Source organism: Macrobrachium nipponense, chromosome 49 (assembly GCF_015104395.2).
Source record: "Macrobrachium nipponense isolate FS-2020 chromosome 49, ASM1510439v2, whole genome shotgun sequence".
Classification (NCBI taxonomy): domain Eukaryota; kingdom Metazoa; phylum Arthropoda; class Malacostraca; order Decapoda; family Palaemonidae; genus Macrobrachium; species Macrobrachium nipponense.
The window spans coordinates 7,528,374-7,549,537 of NC_087224.1; the positions used below are offsets into that span (position 1 = coordinate 7,528,374).

Here is a 21,164-nt window from a genome sequence, read left to right on the forward strand (position 1 = left end):
AGTTATACAGTACTTTAGTAATTTACAAAGCAAGTCCTGGCTCAACACTTCTGACTGGTTAGCTTCAAACAGAACACAGTAATACAGTGCTTTATTCATTTACAAAGCAAGTTCTACCTCAACACTTCTGAGAGGTTAGCTTAAAACAGAATACAGTACTTTATTCACTTCCAAAGGGAAGTCCTGCCTCATCACCCCTGTCTGTTTCGCTTAAAACAGAATACAGTAATACAGTACTTTAGTAATTTACAAAGCAAGTCCTTGCTCAACATGTCTGAATACAGTACTACTTCAGTAATTCAGAAAGCAAGTTTTGGCTCAACACTCTGACTGGATAGCTTTCGATAGAATAGAGTAATACAGTAGTACTTTAGTCATTTATAAAACAAGTCCTGGATCAAAACTTCTAACTGGTTAGCTCAAAACAAAATAATACATAAAAAATTAATCAAATAAAACAAACTAGTTTTCTTTGATGTTTAATGTAACAATCGTTGACTTCCACTAAGTAAGTTTTATGGAAGAGACTTCTGTCTAGTATGAGTTTTCGCACACCTTTTGAGATACCTTGGCATTCATGAAATGTGAATGGCTTCTCTCCAATATGGGTTCTCATAATGTTTTATACGAGCAAAGTAATACTAAAAACCTATTATGGCATTCGGTACATTTAATTGCCTTGTAAATATGATGAATTTTCATGAGCTATCTAATAGCATTTGAAATTGTCCAACACTTTTCATATTAGTATTGGAGAATTTCCTGTCTCTACAATGATTTCCATTATGTACTTTGAGAATTTCAGAGTTAGAAAAACTACTTGGACAAAGATAAATAAAGTTTCTGTCTAGTGTCAATTTTTGTGTGCTTTGAGATGACTTGAAGAGGAAAAACTTGACCTGAAATACTTCTTTGACATAAAGAGCAAATATATGATTTCTCTCCTGTAAGAGTTCTCATATGTGTTTTGAGAGCATTTCTGTGAAAATGTCCTTTGGCATTCAGCACATGTATGTTATTTGCATCCCAGCTGTGTTGTTTCTTTTTGAAAGTAGGTACTTCTGTCTTAAAAATATATATTTTCTTCTGCAAAATAGATCCTGTGTCCACTTTCATCATCACAGCTTAGAGAGCTGTCCTCTTGTACTTAATAGATCAGAATGAACAGTTCACATCCAATTCACTATGGCCAAAAGATTCTGGTTCTGCCTTGATTTCTAGGAAGGGATCTACAAATAAAGAGCCTTCCATCATCTGTGTTTTCAGTAAGATCCTCCTCCAAATTCTCTTTCTCTTCTTTGATTAACAGCATTTCCACATCATGTTCCCATTTACAATACTCAATTCTAGTTAAGCACTGATGAAATTTTCCTCTGAAATAAAATTAAAAATCTCAGAAAAATATGTTCTGAACAGCACCATTCATAACAAAAAGAAATGACATCTTTATAATAAAATAAAGTTTTAAATGTACTTACACAGTAATTATATATAGCTAAGAGTTTCACTCGCCTGGCAGCTAAATTCTGAAATTCGAGTGTCGTGCTAATTTTCTGTCTTGTTTTGGTTGGGCAACAACGACCCTGTCCACTTCTGGGGAGAGAGAAGAACCAACTGGCACAGAACTCAATATGTTTCATGCCCTTAATGAGAAAAAACCATGCTAGGGGATGGAGGGTGAGCTCCGATTATATAACTAATGGCTAAGTAAAATCAAAACTTAATTTTTTTTAATATAAAAATGTCATTTTTAATTATGGTACTTACCCAGTAATTATATACGTAGAAGATTCCCACATTGAGGGATGGTGGGATGCATGGATGTTTCTACCTCAAAGCATTAACACTGTAACTAGAAAGAGGATAGAAAAAGATTTGCCAACATTATATAACAATGTTTGTTGGTTCCTTACTTGAAAAGAGAGGTTGATGCAGGACGGTACTGCCTCTGGTTGTTACTCATCTTATCATGTAGAGGTGTGGTGGTATAGCCAGCAGGTGCCTACTACTTTAGTGGGACCTTTGTGGCAAAGGATATTTCTGATGGCCAACAAAGGATTTGTAAACTGCCCCTGCCCTGGGCTCCATACCAATAATTCACCAGAGAAAAAACTTGTTACCTATATCCAAACCATGCTTAAATAAAAAACCACCACCACCCTACCAAAGGACTGGAGGGTACTCAGGTACTTTGTACTTCTAGGCCTCCAATAACAATAATATCTCCTATCAAGGAGAAAAAATGCATCTAGGAAGGGTTGCTTCCTACACCTCCTTTCCCAACACCATGCCTGCCACAAGAGAAGGACCAAATGTACTGCAATCATTATATACACTGTTTCAATATCTCAAAGATAATGAGATGCAAACACAGATTTACATTGCTGATAAGGAAAGGTTTCTTTTAAAAGCTAGAGAAGTAGCCACTGCTTTAATCTCATGAGCTTGCACTTTATATAAGGGTAACACATCTTCTTGAACAAAGGTCTAGAGTAGTGGTTCTTTACCTTTTTATTACCACACCCCCTCTAAGAGTTGGTCCATTCTTTCATGGCTCCCTTGCATCTATGAGCAAAATTCCCTCCCAGATTTAAAAGAAAAATAATAAAATGAGAAAAAGAAGGGGTTTCGAGGGCAGGAAGGGAGGGCAATAATTACAAAACATGGTAAGTCCAATGAGCCTAACTAGAGTAGTAGACCTTAGGAAAATAACGCTATACAGCAATACTTTTGCACTTTTTCATAAACTTCTGAATAACAAATATAATTAGAAAATTTGTATTAATTTTTCCCTGGGGCTCATGCCTCCCCTGGAAATTGCTGACCTGCTTCCCAGGTTCAAACCCTTGACAGAGCACCACAGACTGCAAGAGTCACCAAATGTCCTTAGCTCTATGAAAGTAATATTTTATAGCTCTCACTGGGCACAATGATCTTTCCACATCATCAGATCCCAGAACTTCTATCATGCTCTTAATAGAAAAAGAACAAGGGCAGGGACTAAAGGGGGACTTGTTCTTGGCTAAGCAACCAAGTGAATATGAGCAGATAGCATTTCCTTTCAAAAAGCCCACCCTTCTATCCAAGGCATGTACTTCACTGATTCTCTTTGCCGTCGCAAAAGATATCAGAAAAAGGGTTTTTATAGTCAAGTCTGTTAAGGAGATGGAATGCAGAGGCTCAAAGTAGGGACCTGACAATCACTTCAACACTATGTCGACTAAAATGTCCACATTGGAGGACAACGTGGCAAAAGACTGAACCCAACATGGCTCTATAACCCTTAAAGGTGAATGTTGAAAGTCTCCTCACTGACCTTAAATACAATAAGAAGTTTGCTATTTGGGTCATACAGGTATAAGAAGAGGAGACACTGGTGCTCATGCACCATTATCTAATGATTCTCCACTTGTTTTGATAAACTTCATTAGAGGATTGCCTTCTGCATCTAGTGATCGTCTCTGCAGCTGCTTTAGAAAATCCTTTCTTTCTAAGGAGTTTCTTGACAGTTTGAAGCCTGTCAGGGCCAGAGACAACAGTCCTTGGTGGAATCTTTAGAAGTGAGGTTGTCCGAGTAGCTGCTTCCTTTGAGGAAGCAGCCTCGGGAAATCTACAAGGTGTTCGATGACCACCAGGGAACCATTCCTTCGCTGGCCAAAATTAGAGATGTTCTGGTGAGACAAAAACTTGTTTAACTCCTGTCTTATAAAACTGAATGGGGGAAAGGCATACTGATCCTGGTTCAACCAGTCTAGGAAGAAAGTGCCTACTGAACAGGCTTGGGGATCTGGTACTGGTGAACAATACAGAGGAAGACAATGGTTCCAAGATGTGGCAAAAAGGACCATCATTGGTTTTCTCTAAAGCTTCCACAGATCTAAGCAAACCAGTGGATCCAAGGTCCATTCCTTCAAGACCCAATGGCTTAGTTCATCTACTAAAACATTGATTCTTCCTTGGACCAACCTGGTAATTATCCTGGTATCATTCTGGTCTGCCCTTGCGGCTCAGTCCCTTCTCTCGCCCTGCACCACTATCATGATGGAGAGAAGACTACCTATCACTGACTGTGGATGTAAGACCCCCCTTGGAGGTTGTACACTCGGAGAGACTTGCACACAAGTACCCAACACAGCCCCAGTTCCATAGAACCAGACAGGAGAACGAACCTGGTTCGAATTCCTGGGGCTCCAGAGACACTATATCTTGGATATAGCATCCTGTTCCCGTTCCAGAAAGAGCAGATGAGCTGAAAAGACAGCCAACTGCTCCCTCTCCAGGGAAAGGATCCAGACCCTCTAAGTCTTGAGTACGACTTCTAAGGGGCGGAGAAATTACCTTCCTCTTCTTAGGCTAAGGAAGCCTTTGAAGAGGGTGGTGAGAAGGCATCAGATGATGAAGACGAAGATGATGACCCCTGTGAAAACTCGCTGCAACACGGGAAGGGAGGATGCTATGTCATGGCAAAGGATCACACTGATCAACAGCAGAGAGTTCGTTCGGTATTGCTTGGCCCGGCCGAGCTGAGTCGAGTAAGCTGAGCAGATAACCATTACATAATTATGAGTGGTAATCATTAGCAAAGAACTATCACTTTTCCCAATGAACTGTTCTCCTTCGAGGCTGAAGCTCCGAGAAGAAGGATAAAGAGGGATTCTGTGTCTGCTGTCCTACGTGTCCAGATCCTAAAGTCCAAGAAACAAGGATGGTACTTGGCCATTCACCTAGAAGGTGTTGCATGCATTACCAAGCTTTGCATAACTCCAAACCAGACTGAAGAGCAAGCTCATCTGTACTGGTAAAGGCTCTTCTCGCTATCCAAGCACCCGTGATATTGAGCGCTAGAATTTGTATGAATTCCCATGCTCAGCAAGAAAACCCGACTTTTGCAAGACAATAAGTGCGCGAACCTTGTCTTGCTCTGGTTCTCGGCAACATGACAAAGCCAAGCACTCAGTGAGCGCCATCGAAACAAGGGATCCAGGCGCTCGGCGGCATTCCCGATTATTGAAATAATTATCGGGAATACTCGTTGACTGAGTGTTGGAAATCATAGAACACCAAAACAAAGAGAGATAGAAATTCCAAAGAATTTAATGCTCGGCGAGACACCTGAATTTTGTCAAACGATCATTGGGGAGGGGCCCCTCCTCGACTCCTGTAGAAATCGAGGAGGAACAGGCATACAAACCAGTCCTATATGTGGGCATTTAAGACTGGACTGTGAATACAATTAAACAGAATACAGTGGGCATCCTGTATTCGCTTTCTATGGATCCACAGACTCATGGATTCACGGATTTATCTCTGGACCATATCTACCCATTATTTGCGGGGGAATTTGCCTATTCGCGGAGTTTTCCAACGATAAATAATCACTAATTAGTGTATTTTGATGTTATTTTCATACCTAAATACATTTTTATGATTCAAAAATTATTGTATTAGTAAGTTTAATAAGATTAAATGATATCACATAATAACAATAATAATTCTCTCTCTCTCTCTTACAGAGATGTATGCTTTTTGTATGATAAATATATTATTTACTAATTTTCAAATATTAATATTAATGTAAAGAGCAATCAATTCATTAAAGAAAATACTACAGTGAATTAGTAGGATTTTAGTTTAAAAATTTAAAAAATTATGTAAGAATGAAGGAAATCCCAGTCTTCACGCATCTTTCTTTCGAACTCCAGGCCCAAGCTGAGGTCCAACAGCTGTTAAATATATCAAGTAATTTGACAGGAGTATGTATAATATGTTTATTAATATTTTCAAATAATAATAATAATAATAATAACTGTAATTACAAAAATCATATGCGAAAGTATTTTGCAGAAATACTACGATAATCTTTCCATTTCTCTCTCTCTCTCTCTCTCTCTTTGCAGAGATGTATGTTTTTTGTATGATAAATAAATGATTTACTAATTTTCAAATATCAATATCAATGTAAACAACAATAATATAAATTCATTAAAGAAAATACTAAAGTGAATTAGCAATATTTTAGTTTATAAATAAAAAATTATGTAAGAATGAAAGAAAATCCATTTTACCCCACATCTTGTCTTTGAACTCCAGGTAGCCAAGCTGAGATGGCTGGGGTCCAACAGCTGTCAAATATATCAAGTAATGTGACAGGAGGGGGAGTGTGTTGTCCACTCAAGATCATGTAAATTCTCTATCTCTTTACTGAGATGAGAGAATTTCTATGGTACATGTGTATGTTTATTAATATTTTCGCATAATAATAATAATATAACTAATTTCAAAATTCATATGATAGTATTTTAAAGAAATACAATAATCGATCCATTTCACTCTTTTAAATAAGGATAACCCTCTCTCTCTCTCTTTTGCCACACGAGATACGTATGCCATAGTGGTAACTCTCGCCCTCTATTTGGGCTGGAAGTGTATGTATAAGTATATCTTTAAGGGCATTACTACATTGTATGGTAAAATAATAGTATACAGTACTAATTTATTAAGTTTAATGAGATTAAACAATAACAATAACATTCTCTCTCTCTCTCTCTCTTACGTACGTATGTTTATTTGTTTTGTAGTATAAATAAATGATTTACCTTATAACTGATTTTCAAATATTAATAAGATCAATTAAAAATAGCGATTCCCAGTTGTTTTATCCACTTGGAGGAAGGTGGGTGGGGGAGTAAATGACATTTGACATACGAATTGGCAGAGAGGAAGGAGTCGGAGTCTAGGAGTTATTCTCTCTCTCTCTCTCTCTCTCTTTCCATTATTATTCTCTTTCTCAGAAATAATTCATAATTTCACTCTTGATGGTTGGATATATGATGTTGCCATTCAATGGTCTCTCTCTTTCTCTCTGCTATTGGCTGTAGGTGTATATCTTTAAGTTTAAGATGAATTTAAAATGATATTAATAATATAACCTCAAAGATTGTTACAGTAATAGGTTAGTAATTTTAGGTTTATTTGAAGTAGGATGTTATTTAAGGTATACATTTGGTATCTAAACTTTCAAGATAGGCAGTTGTAAGCATTTTTAGTGGTGGTTTTAACTATTTGCGGGTTTTAACTATTCATGGGGGTGTCTGGTGCACATCCCCTGCAAATACGGGGGAAACACTGTATGCACTCAGGCTCCCAAAATGCAAGAACCCATAGGGAACTGAGAATTGGAATCTGTTCAAAGGGCAGAAAGAGCCAGGGAGAACATAAGTCTCCAGGCATTCGAATTCTAAGAATCTAAACACAAATGTTGAGACGGTGAGAGGTCTCTCCATCATTGACAGAAGATCCTTCCTCAACGATGTGAACATACATCCAGTAGGACCCTAAGATCCTTCCAGGAATGTAGTCCCCCACCGCTGAATCCTCCCTTCTTTCCACCTCGCCCCTCCCAGTGTAGCCATGGGAAGTAGAGGGAATAGGTGAGGAAGATGGACGCTTTCGCTCACCTAGCTAGCAGAACTAGCAGGAGAACCGAGTTGCGGGCAGCCATCAACTGTGGTAATGGCCATGACGCGAGTCTAGAAGAGCGTTTTCGCCCTGGAGAAATATTTTCCCGAGGAGGGTTATGAAACTCTCACACGGCAGGAGAAACATTCGCCGCCACTGAGACCAGTCGATCAAGTGAACGTGACCGTGGTCTGGGTGGAGTTGAGTTTACATCTCACTGACAAGGGCTTTACTGTCCTCAGATGAATCCCAGTACTCGTCAAGGCCAAATCCTCTCAAGGGGACTGAAAGGAGGACCCCCTACCAGTCTCACCATGTGCATGGTCCTGCGGGACCGTCACATCAACCCTGGGTACCAAGCAATCACCGCGAGTCACCTGAACTCACTCTTTTCTTCCACTCTGTGCCTGAGTAGTGACGGTGAGTGGACTCAGCATCATCGACTCTAGATGCACACAAATCCATAGATTTACATGCACTCAGGTTACCTCATGAACAAGTGCCTGACACGGTACTAGTCTCAGAGGCAGAACCTCTGGGACTAGCAGAGAAGCGCAAAGCGAAGTTGCACTTCTATGGCTCCCGACACGCTTGACCCTGGGGACAGCGTGTCGGTTCCTGTTCATGAAGGAACAGGCAAGCCAGCGGACGACCCAACTGCCTCCTCAGTTCAAGGAGGCAGACCCTTAGAAGTTGAAGAGGAGGAGGTTGAAGAAAATTTGATGATTACAAAGAGGAAGATGACAACACTTGATGAGCTCTCTTCCTCCTCGACTTCTTCCTCTCCAAATTCTGCAAGATTTCTTCTACAGGAAGAGGCACATTTACCAGCAGAAGTAGAGTTAAGCACAGGGCAGCCACAAAGGCATTGTCCAGTGACAAAACTTCAGGATAATAGCGGTAAATAAATATGATTTTCAGCAGGGGAACAATACACACACTCGAGGACCAATATCACAGCATGCTAAGAGTTACAGGTACAATTCCACGGATAGGATATAGCCAACACAAAGATATCCAAATATCACAATTTTTTAAAGTAAATTGTATGTTTCTTAACTATACAAACCTCAGGTAATTTACATAAGGAAATACTTTCAGCGTAGGCTGGAATTCGGTCATAAAAGAATATGGTAGTTAGGCAGGAACTGCTTGTCTGATAGCTGGGCATCCCGCCTGACTGGACATAAACATTCCACTTTGCTTTAGGCCCAGGAACAGATTGAGGGGTGGTATGAGGTGGACCTATATGTAAAGAACCTCAGGTTTGTATAGTTGGGAAAAATACAATTTACTTTAAAAAAACTGTGATTTTTTCCTACACATAATACAAACCCTCGGTCCTTTGCATTAGAAAGAGTCACTGATTGGTGGGAGGAATCTGATAGTCATGTGAACAGACTGGTGTTCGCCCAACCAAGGTTCCCGTTCAAGTCGTAAGAGCAAGGGGTGGAACCTGGCCTCTGTCCAATTGATCAGAGTATGAGAACTGCAAGACCAGTAGCCAGACCTCTTCTGGAACAATTCATAAGAGGGAGGCAAGTGTAGCCTCTTATGAATGGCAAACAAGAAATTGAGTCGGGAGCAAGATGACAAATATACAAGTATTGAGTTTGTCTTATGCATGCTGATGTCCTCTTCCCCCCTTGTTAGGGAAGGGAAGGATATATGCTTCTATATCCTCGTGAAATAAAGCTTACCTATATCGACCGCCCTTCCAGCATGTGACGACTGCAGCTCTCTGCCCATACGAAGAGAGTAGAATGAAGGAGGAAGAGAAGCCAGTCACACTCTCATTCACACCTGTCATACAGTAACACTAGGCGAGATGCAACCCTGTCCAGTTAGAGGAGCTGGGTGCGCTACAAACGTGTTGAGCAGCCACCATGGGTCCCAAGGAAAAGGTATCCAAGGACCTATGGGCAATATCCCAAAGCTAGAAGGTGAGGATGGTCTGGTTGGACAACACCCCTGCCTTCAGTACCTGTGAAACCGACAGGTTCTTGCGGAATGCAAAGGTAGGACCAATACCTCTGACTTCGTGGGCTCTCGGACAAAAGGTACCAGTGTCGAACCTCCCTTCGGAGGAGTACGCTTTCCTGATCACCTCACGAAGCCAGAAAGGGATAGTGTTCTTGGATGCCTCTTTCTTGGTCACCCGGTGCTAATGAAGAGGTGTCGACACTCAGGCCGGAGATGACGAGTTCTCTTCAGATAGCACCGTAGCACTCTAACGGGACAAAGTAGCATCTCGTCTGGATCATTACTACTGAAGTCCCCTAGTGAGGGGATTGTAAAGGACTCGAATCTATTGTCAGGGACCGAAGGATTCTGAGTCTTTGCTACGAAATCTGGAACGAAAGCGAGTGTACTAGACCCCCATCCCCTTGAGTGTTTCCCGTCATAAGAGAGACCATGAAGTTCACCTATTCTCTTCGCCAATGCCAGGGCCAGCAGAAAGACGGTCTTGAGGGTCAGATCCTTGTCTAATGACTCTCAGAGAGGCTCGTAGGGTTCACGAGTCAAACTCCTTAAGACGAGAGTCATATCCCACTCAGGAGGCCTGAGTTCCCTGGGTGGGCAAGACCTCTCGAAGCTCCTCATAAGGAGGGATATCTCCATAGAAGAGGAGATATCTACTTCTCGCAGCTTCAGGACCAAGACCAAGGCAGAGAGGAGCTTCTCTCGGCAAAGAAACACTAGGAAATCCGCGATCTGTTGAAAACTGGCTCTGAGCGGAGAGAGACCCCATCCACGACGCCAACCACAGAAGATGGACCACTTTCCCTGGTACGTTACTGCAGAGGACTGTCTGAGGTATCCTGCCATCTCTGTTGCTGCTTGGCGAGAAAACCCTCTTGCTCGCAAGAGATAGTGGATAACCGCCAGCCGTGAAGACACAGGGACTGTACTGCCGAGTGGTACCGTTCTACGTGCGGTTGACACAGAAGGTTGTGCACAGGGGAATCTCTCGCAGTGCCTCGGAGAGAAGACCCTACAGTCTGCATACAATGGCGGCCGAAGGCAAAGTGGAATGTTCACGTCCAGTCGGGAGGGACTCCTGACTGTCGGACAAGCAGTTACTGCCTAACTACCTTGTTATTATTCTTTTATAACCAAATGCCAACCTACTCTGAAAGTAATTCCTTATGTAAAGGACTGAGGGTTTGTATTACATGTAAGAAAAACTCCGAAGTTCTCCTTGATAATTCACAAAGCATAAGAATAAATTTCAAACTAATACACTGTCTCGCCCTGACGTTAAAGGGTGAAAAAATGTGATAAGGGATATGCACACCCATGCCGCTGACCCTTAAAACATGATGTAGAAAGGTGGTTAGCAAGGCTATCACAAAAAAATGGGTTTGTATATTAATTAATAAAGTCACTTAATAATTAACACCAAACACTACACAAATATTCATTAAAAATAACAAAATAAAGATCCCAACATGAATATCGTGATCAATGGCTAGTCAGCGAGAGCTCACAAACACGTCTTTATCGGAAGATGGCCATAAGCAAAGTGGAGTGTTTACATGCGGGCAGGGGGTCTATACACTTACCAGATGGTAGCTACTGCCTAACCACCTTGTTCAAGAATTTAACGGCCGTATTCCAGCCTACACTGAAATTAATTCTTAATGTCCTAATTTAAAGAACCAAAAGTTTGTATATCGTGTAGGAACAAATTATCATTACATCAATCTGTGACTTCAATGCAATTATCCGTGGATGTCATGCAAGAGGTACTTTTGACAGGAAGGCAATTTAGCTGGTCAGTCATTAAGTATGAATATGAATCAACTGGCAAATCCTCCAAATCATGCAACAGCTGCTTAACATCACCCTTCAACATTATTCCAAGAGGAGTCTGAGTATATACGGAAACTTTCCCTTCACCAAAGAGAACATCACAATCTGGTATACAATACGATGATTTACACCCCAAAATAAACTCTATATCATTGATTTCATCCTGGCAATTCTTTAAAGATTCATCCACTAATTAGTGGTAGTCACATTTGATACAGGCGAATCAGATTTTTTCTTGCATTCTTTAAAATGTTTCTGAGAACTTGAATACTACTGCTCTGTTGCCTCAAAAAAGTTATCAGTAATTTCCTTTAAAGTTAGTTTCGAATGATTAGTTATCTGAATCAAGTGGTTTCGAAAGGACTCGTTCATGCCTGACCAGAAAAAATTCTGAAGGAAAAAATCCACATCAATATTCAATTTCTCAACACCCTCAGTGACATGCTTAATATTAGAGATGTATTCAAAAGGATGTTAACTTGATCTCTGATAACTGCTTAATAATGTTGAACTTCTTTTTTTCTGGGGAAGCTAAAGCACTCGTCAGCAATTCTTTAGTGTGCGAGTATCCTTACTTATCAGTTTCAAGGGAATTAAGTAAAATTGTAGCTCTCCTACTAACTTGCTGCTTCAACAATTGAAATTTATCGTAATCTAAGTATGAAAACTTGTTAATGGTTTCCTCAAACTGAAGAAAGAATTGACTAAAATCTTCACCATCACGGCTGGTGAATGTGGGAAGCGGGGCTGTTGGACTTTTAAGAAGACAACAAGCGGAATCAAGCAATGAATTACTTTGAGGAGGAATATCATTGAGCAAAGCTATACACTCATGGATTTTAGTCAAATATACATGACTTGACTTAATCTCTTCTGTAAGTACAGATTCATCTTCACTCTCATCCCTCATAAGTGCTTGAATTTTCCAATAGTAAACACTCAATTGAGTTAACAAGTCTTGCAATACTGATTTTTTCCCATTTCGATCAGTCTGTGATAAAGCGGAAAAACTATCCCTCTTATAGAAACATTCAGTGACGGCCTTACGGATATATTTCCGGCAGCTAACTAAGGTCAGACATGGTTAATGCTATCAAAGTCTAAAAATCTCCTAATATATAACAGTATGACAATTGCCCTTGAGTAAATATCCAATACAGCACAAATATGTAAATACAAATATCAAGCTACAACTAGCACCAAACATCGGAAACTGCTTAATTGTTGCCTGGATTGGATTCCATTAAATGAAGGAAGACCACTGGCACCAGAGCTCCCAATCCTCCCCAGTTCCATCCCACTCGCTAAAACTCACGAAAAATATGGGAATTAATAATATTGAAACACACACGACAATCAGGAAATAACAAGAGGAAATTATGAAAGCAAAAGCTAGTCACGCTGGAATAATTTAAATTTCCATATAAGTAAATATGGCAAGAATATATCTTACAAAAATCAGAGGAAATTTGTAGTAGCCTAAATGAAACAGCTGAATATGAATATAAGTATGGCTGCAGGCCTATACATATAAGATAAAGTATAATTTCAAATATAAATATTAGGGGAGCTGAATAATATGCTACAAAAAACTTATAAAGGAACAATTTAAAATTAATTGCTTTCATTGGGTCATTCCATGAATTGGTGAGCTTTATATTTCATAAGGGCTGAATGCAAGGAATAGATTGTTTCATGAATCTTAGGGAAAAATCCTTAAAGCCACAAGATCACGGTGCTGTGATAATCAAGTCCATCGGTGAGTGTCAGGTGTTCGACGTCTGTTGTTGGGAGGCAATGGCTTGAGGCTACTGCAACTTGAATTAAGCAATTAATATTCCACTGCGAGTAAAGAATATAGTCGAAAAATAATGTTCTGGGTTTCCACTCGCTGTTGTCTAAGACTCAGAGCTGAGCTGAACTGATTATCTCAGCCCTCCTTGCAGCGAAGAAAGCAGGCTGTCACCTGAGTTGGGCAGTTTCAGGCAGTAAAAGGTTCTCCAACAAGCAGTTAGAAATAAAGGTGTCACTTAAAACACGTTGATTTCAACAAAGATAATTTCACAAAAAACAAAAGCAATTATTTTAGCATTGTGTAGAGAAAAATACATATACGTAAATGCTATAAAGTTGAAATGATTAACTGAAAATTTATATTTTCTCCACCATCCCTTCAACTGTTAAGCATCATAAGAGGGACCATGAAGTTCGCCTACTCTCTTCGTTGATGCCAGGGCCAGCAAGAAGATGGTCTTGAGGGTCAGATCCCTGTCTGACGACTCTCGCAGAGGCTCGTAAGGTTCACAAGTCAAACTCCTTAAGACAAGAGTCACATCCCACTCAGGAGGCCTGAGTTCCCTGGGTGGGCAAGACCTCTCGAAGCTCCTCATAAGGAGGGATATCTCCATAGTAGAAGTGGAGATATCCACTTCTCGCAGCTTCAGGACCAAGGCCAAGGCAGACCTGTAGCCCTTAACTGCAGAGACAGGGAGGAGCTTCTCTCGGCGAAGAAAGACTAGGAAATCTGTGATCTGTTGAAGAGTGGCTCTGAGTGGAGAGACCCCATCCACGACACCAACCACAGAAGATGGACCACTTTCCCTGGTACGCTGCTGCAGAGGACTGTCTGGGTATCCTGCCATCTCTGTTGCTGCTCGGCAAGAAAACCCTCTCACTCACAAGAGATGGTGGATAACTGCCAGCTGTGAAGACACAGGGACTGTACTGCTGAGTGGTACTGCTCTATATGAGGCTCATAGAAGGTTGTGCCACAGGGGAATCTCTCACAGTGCCTCATAGAGAAGAGCTAACAGATCGAGATACCAAACAACCTGCGGCCATTTGGGAGCCACCAGAATCATCCAGATTCTTGGTGATCCAGCACTCTGCTGATCACCTTGCAAATCAGGCAGAACGGGGTAAAGGCATAAACATCGAGGTTGTCCCACGGATGTTGGAATGCATCCTCAGCAGCTGCCCATGGGTCCAGCACTACGAAGAAGAAAACTGGAAGTTTTCTGCTGTGCTGGGTGGCGAACAGGTTTACCACTGGACGCCCCCACAGGTCGTACAACCTTTCTACCACGTCTGAGTGGAGGGACCACTGTCCCTACCACCTGATTCTGGTGACTGAGTTTGTCTGCCACTACATTCCTTTTTGCTTTGGAATGTATCTGGCTGACAGCTCTACCAGTGTACTGTAGCCCACTCTTGTTCCTGCATTGTCAACTGATGCAACAGGAAGGACACTAGGCCCCATTTGTTGACATATGCCACCACCGTGGTGTTGTCGCTCATCAACAACAGTGTCTCATCACTCGATCCCGAAACTCCTGGAGGGCTAGGAAGGCTGACTTGAGTTCTAGGATGGTGATGTGAAGGTGCTTGTCATGTCAATCCCACACTCCTGCAGTCAGCAACTCCTCCAGGTGTGTGTGCCCCAACCCTCGGTCGATGCGTCTGAGAACAGAAGCATGTCTGGAGGGGGAGTGTGCAACTCCATTCCTATGAAGAGGTTCCTATCATCTAGCCACCAAGCTAAATCCTTCCTCACCTCCTCCATTAGGGGGATGGGGAAGGACTGAGAATCCTGAGCCTGTAACCAACACTCCTTTAGTCTCCACTGAAGAGTTACGACGGGTTCGGCTTACGACGTTCCGAGGTTAAGAAACTTTTCAATTATATTCATCAGAAATTATTTGCAGGGTTACGACGCATGTTCCAGGGTTACGACACCTACAACGCTCATCTGGCAGAAGAAATATGACACCAAAAATGCAAAATAATCAATATTTGAAGGTTTTTATAATGTAAAATGCAATAAGAATGCAGTTTACATAGTTTTCAATGCACCCAAAGCATTAAAAGTAAGGTTTTCTAGGGTTTTTGATGATGTTCCGGCTTACGACGATTTTCGGGTTACAACGCTTCTCAAGAACGGAACCCCCGTCGTAACCCGGGGACTGCCTGTATAAACAGTGGTGCCTCGAGATACGAAATTAATCCGTTCCGAGGCGGCCTTCGTATTATGAGTTTTTCGTATCTTGGAACACATTTTACATATAAAATGGCTAATCCGTTCCAAGCCCTCCAAAAACACCCCATTAAATTTCATAATAAAGCTAAATTGACCTATAAACAATGAAATACTACAACAATTTGGACCATTCAATACCTAAATAAAGAATAAAAATGCAAAACCTGTAAATAAAGTGTATATTAGTGTACAAGAAATATTATTACTGTAACGTAAAACGTGGAAGCTTACCTTTCGAGTGAGGCTATCTCTGAAAGTGGTGGCAGAGGAGGAGGAGGACAAACGGCAGAGACGTACACTTAACTTTACGAAACACATAAAAAAATGTCAGAAAAACAAACTAAACTTTACAAAACACATTAACAAAACTGTAACACTTAACTTTACAAAAAACTTAAAATAAGTTTTTCAATCCGGCTTTTAATAGGACATCTGTTACTGAAGCGAACTGTAGTGCACCTAGGATTCTCTCTTGGGTACGCCAAGACGCCTTTTTGTTCTTTTTTTGATTTTTACATTTCTTTTTACTTTTTTATACTTTACGTAATTTCAATTTCTTCACCACCGAATGGATGCCAGTCCGTTTACGGTTGGTTCCGGCCTCCCACTTCCAATGGCTGGGAATCCAATGGGACCTTATAACACACAAGCTATCTCTTCCACCCAGGAAGATCAAGGAGATAGCAGCGGCTAAGAGATAGTTCCTCAAGAACAAAAAGGTGTCTTGGCGTACCCAAGAGAGAATCCTAGGTTCACTACAGTTCGCTTCAGTAACAGATGTCCTATTATAAGCCGGACTGAAAGACATCAATCAAGTCTGGAGAAAGAGAGCCAACGACAGGCTCAGGGACAAGATCTCAATAATTCCACCTATTCTGACAGAGAGGCTTCGTCCATGGACGAAACACCGGAATCTAACCAAGTCAGTACCACTGCAATTCCCTCCACCGTCTCTAATCATCCACACGGATGCATCACAGAGCGGTTGGGGAGGATATTCACAATACAAGAAGGTACAAGGAACATGGTCGAGTATGTTCCATCAGTTCCACATCAATATTCTAGAAGCTATGGCAGTTTTCCTAACCTTAAAACGACTAGCTCCGGCCAGGAACAGTCATGTAAGAATAGTCTCGGACAGTCTAGTGGTGGTCCATTGCATAAACAGAGGAGGCTCCAAAGCAAGCAAACTGAATCACGTATTCATTGCAATAGTATTCTCATTGGCGACGAAAAACCATTGGCACCTGTCAGCAACTCACCTGGCGGGAGTAAGAAATGTTATCGCAGACGCACTTTCCAGGACAACTCCGTTGGAATCGGAGTGGTCCCTGGACAGAAAGTCATTCCGGTGGATTTGCAAACAAATCCCAGACCTTCAGGTAGATCTGTTCGCCACAGAAGCCAACCACAAACTACCGTGTTATGTGGCACCCAACCTGGACCCTCTGGCGTACGCCATGTATGCGATGTCCACAGATTGGAACAACTGGCAGAAGATTTATCTTTTTCCACCGGTGAATCTTCTGATGAAGGTCCTGCACAAACTAAGATCTTTCACAGGACAAGTAGCATTAGTAGCATCCAACTGGCCAAAGAGCAACTGGTTCCCGCTTCTTCTAGAATTGAAGCTCCAACCCAGACGGATCCCTCGACCAGAACTTACACAGATAGTACAAACTCAGGCTGTGTCAGCTTCCTCAAGAATTCTGAATGCCCTAACTTTATGGACTTCATGAAGTTTGCAGCTCAAAAGGACGCTAGTATTGATCCACTAAACATCTTAGTCATAGAATCAGATAAAAGAGGATCAACGGTCAGGCAATATATGATTCGGCAGTTAAGAAATTAGCCATTTTTCTAAAAAACTCAGCTGCTCATGAAATGACCACGAATCTGGCAATCTCATTCTTTAGAACCCTATTTGAGAAGGGCCTGGCCGCTAGTACCATTACAACAATCAAGTCAGCCTTAAAGAAGATTTTCCAGGTGGGATTTAATATTAACCTGTCAGATTCATATTTCTCTTCTATTCCACAAGCATGGGCCCGCCTGAGACCAATAGACCGCCCTCATACGGTCTCTTGGTTTTTGAATGATGTACTCAAGTTAGCCTCAGACACTAATAATGAGTCATGCTCTCATATAACTCTGCTTAGGAAAACTTTATTCCTAATGGCCATGGCCTCAGGTGCCAGAATATCTGAGCTTTCGGCTTTCTCTAGGAATCCAGACCATATAGAATTCCTCCCGTCGGGTGAAGTATTTCTGTCCCCAGATCGGAGGTTCTTGGCTAAATATGAGGACCCACAAAACAGGTGGGCTCCATGGAAAATTATACCCCTAGCACAGGACACGTCTTTGTGCCCTGTTGCTACCCTTAAATCCTTCTTAGCCAGGACATACGGAAAATCTTCAGGCCCCCTTTTCATTAGAGAAAAAGGTGGTACAATTTCTCTTAGAGGTATTAGACAACAAATACTCTACTTTATTAAACAGGCCAACCCGGATTCAGTTCCACACGTCCATGGTATCCGAGCAGTAGCTACGTCTATTAATTATTTTCACAATATGAATTTCGAAGACCTGAAGAAGTATACGGGTTGGAAATCTCCAGCAGTTTTTAAACGCCACTATCTCAAGAATCTAGAGGCCCTTAAATTCCCAGCGGTTGCTGCAGGGAGCATAATCTCTCCTGACTGATGAATCTTGTCATACCCCCCTTTTTCCCTTTTCTTTAATACTCTCTCCTTCCTACCTGCCTCGCTCGTATTCCCCACCGGACCTCTCTCCTCTGGGTCTTGAGGGTTTGGTCGTCATCCTGCCACTGGAACATGTTGAGACCATATTTATTTTATGGACCCGTCTGTACATACCCTAGTATATTCCTCTAAGATACCATACTTAAGAGTATTATATTTTTATATAGTTACTAGTTCTGTCATAGTTTAAGTCCTAGTGTAATTAGCAAGCAAGTAAAATTTTATTTTTAAATAAACCTTAGGTTTCATTAACTCCTTCCTTTTAGACTTGTCTGGTATCTGATAAGCTTGGATGGGAATCCTCTGGCACCTTTTCACCGGCAAACACAGGTAGAACTCAGAAAAGGGATTTTGACGAAGGAAAAATCTATTTCTGGGGGAAGACCTGTGTCGCCCGGTGAACCCACCCCTTCTAATTAATTTCCCACCCTTAATCAATCCAAGCTAAGGTGTCTAATCCAGGAATGCAGATGGCGCGCGGATCGGGTAGTAGTAGTAGAAGCGTGAGGGAGGAGAGGACTTTGCAACGGCTCTTTCCAGGAGAGGGATTTTGGAAAGGAATCCTCTAATTGGCAGAAGACCTGTGAATAGTGGCTTCCACTCGCCTTGTACTTTATATCCGACACCCTGTGGGTGCTCGCGCGAGGGTAGTAACCTCAGCACACCATGCTAGCTTTTTTCTCTGGTATATTTAGAATCTATTTATACTTAGAAAAGTGAGCTACAGGAACTTTTCACCGGGCAACACAGGTCTTCCCCCAGAAATAGATTTTTCCTTCGTCAAAATCCCTTTTTGATGTTATTTTCATGAATAAATACATTTTTATGATACAAAAATGATTTACTAATCTTAAAATATTAAAATTGATCAATACTCTATATCAGTAAGTTTGATAAGATTAAATTATATCACATAATAACAATAATAATTCTCTCTTTCTTACAGAGATGTATGTTTTCTGTATGATAAATAAATAATGTACTAATTTTCAAATAATATAAATGTAAAGAGCAATCAATTCATTATAAAAAAATACTATAGTGAATTAGTAAGATTTTAGTTTATAAATGATAAAATTATGTAAGAATGAAGGAAATCCCAGTCTTCACGCAACGTTCTTTCGAACTCCAGGTACCAAACTGAGGTCCAACAGCTGTCAAATATATCAGTAATGTGACTGGAGGGGAGGGTGTGTCCTCTCTCTCTCTCTCTCTCTCTCTCTCTCTCGCTTTACAGAGATTTGAGATTTTTATAGTACATGTATGTATATGTTTATTAATATTTTCAAATGATAATAATAACTGTAATTAAAAAATCATGTGATAGTATTTTACAGAAATACTACAATAATCTTTCCATTTCACTCTTTCAAAATAAGGATAACTCTCTCTCTCTCTCTCTCTCTTACAGAGATGGATTTTTTTTAAAATGATAAATAAATGATTTACTAATATTCAAATATCAATATTAATGTAAACAGCAATAATATCAATTCATTAAAGAAAATACTAAAGTGAATTAGTAAGTTTAGTTAATAAATTATAAAATTATGTAAGAATGAAGGAAATCCCAGTCTTCACGCATCTTTCTTTCAACCTCCAGGTACCAAACTGAGGACCAACAGCTGTCAAATATATCAAGTAATGTGACAGGAGGTGTGGGAGCGTGTTGTCTCTCTCTCTCTCTCTATTGAGAGGAGAGATTTTTATGGTACATGTATGTATAATATGCTTATTAATATTTCCAAATAATAATCATAATAATATAACTGTAATTACAAAAATCAGATGTGATAGTATTTTAAAGAAATACTACAATAACCTTTCCATTTCACTCTTTCAAATACTGATAACTCTCACTCTCTCTCTCTCTCTCTCTCTCTCTTACTGAAATGAGAGAATTTCTAAGGTACATGTGTATATGTTTATTAATATTTTCACATAATAATAATATTAATAATATATGTAATTTCAAAATTCATGTGATAGTACTTTAAAGAAATACAATAATTTATTCATTTCACTCTTTTAAATAAGAATAACTCTCTCTCTCTTGCCATATGAGATATGGATGTCATAGTGGTAACTCTCGCCCTCTGTTTGGCATGGAAGTTTATGTACACAGTATATCTTTAAGGGTATTACTACATTTTATGGTGAAATAATAATATACAGTACTAGTTTTCAAATAATATTAAGTTTAATGAGATTAAAGAATAACCTCTCTCTCTTCTTACTTATGTATGTTTATTTGTTTTGTAATATAATAAATGATTTACCTTATAACTAATTTTCAAATATTGATATTAATAAAAAAATAAAAAATAGCAATTCCCAGTCTTTTTATCCACTTGGAGGAAGGTGGGCGGGGGAGTAAATGATAGTTTGATATACGTATTGGCGGAGGGGAAGGAGTCGGAGTCTAGGAGTTATTCTCTCTCTCTCTCTCTCTCTCTCTCTCTCTCTCTCTCTCTCTCTCTCTCTCTCTCTCTCTCTCTCTCTCTCTCTTCATTATTATTCTCTATGTCTCAAGAATAATTCATAATTTCACTCTTGATGGTCAGATATATGATGTTGCCATTCAATGGTCTCTGTCTGTCTGTCTGTCTGTCTGTCTGTCTGTCTGTCTGTCTGTCTGTCTGTCTGTCTGTCTGTCTGTCTGTCTGTCTGTCTGTCTGTCTGTCTGTCTGTCTGTCTGTCTGTCTGTCTGTCTGTCTGTCTGTCTGTCTGTCTGTCTGTCTGTCTGTCTGTCTGTCTGTCTGTCTGTCTGTCTGTTGTCTGTCTTGTCTGTCTGTCGTTCTGTCTGTCTGTCTGTCTGTTCCTGTCCTGTAGGTATACATTTTTAATGGTAAAATGTTTAAGATGACTTTGAAATGATATTAATAATATAACCTCAAAGATTAATACAGTAATAGGTTAGTAATTTTAGGTATATTTGAAGTAGGATGTTATTTAAGGTATACATTTGGAATCTGAATTTTCAAGATAGGCAGTTATAAGCATTTTTAGTGGTGGTTCTAACTATTCGCGGGTTTTAACTATTCACGGGGGTGCCTGGTACACATCCTCTGCGAATATGGTGGGAACACTGT

General features: G+C 40.3%; 1 protein-coding gene across 7 annotated transcripts in view; it reads right to left on the reverse strand.

The window, feature by feature from the left end:
* Nucleotides 1-476: 476 nt before the first annotated feature.
* LOC135205299 (uncharacterized) overlaps nt 477-21,164 on the reverse strand; it is a 104,135-nt gene continuing 83,447 nt past the window's right edge. For all 7 annotated transcript variants that reach the window (XM_064235704.1, XM_064235708.1, XM_064235702.1 and 4 more), the window contains one exon: nt 477-1,373. The gene's annotated coding sequence lies outside the window, so the exon portion shown is untranslated. The remainder of the gene's footprint in view (nt 1,374-21,164) is intronic.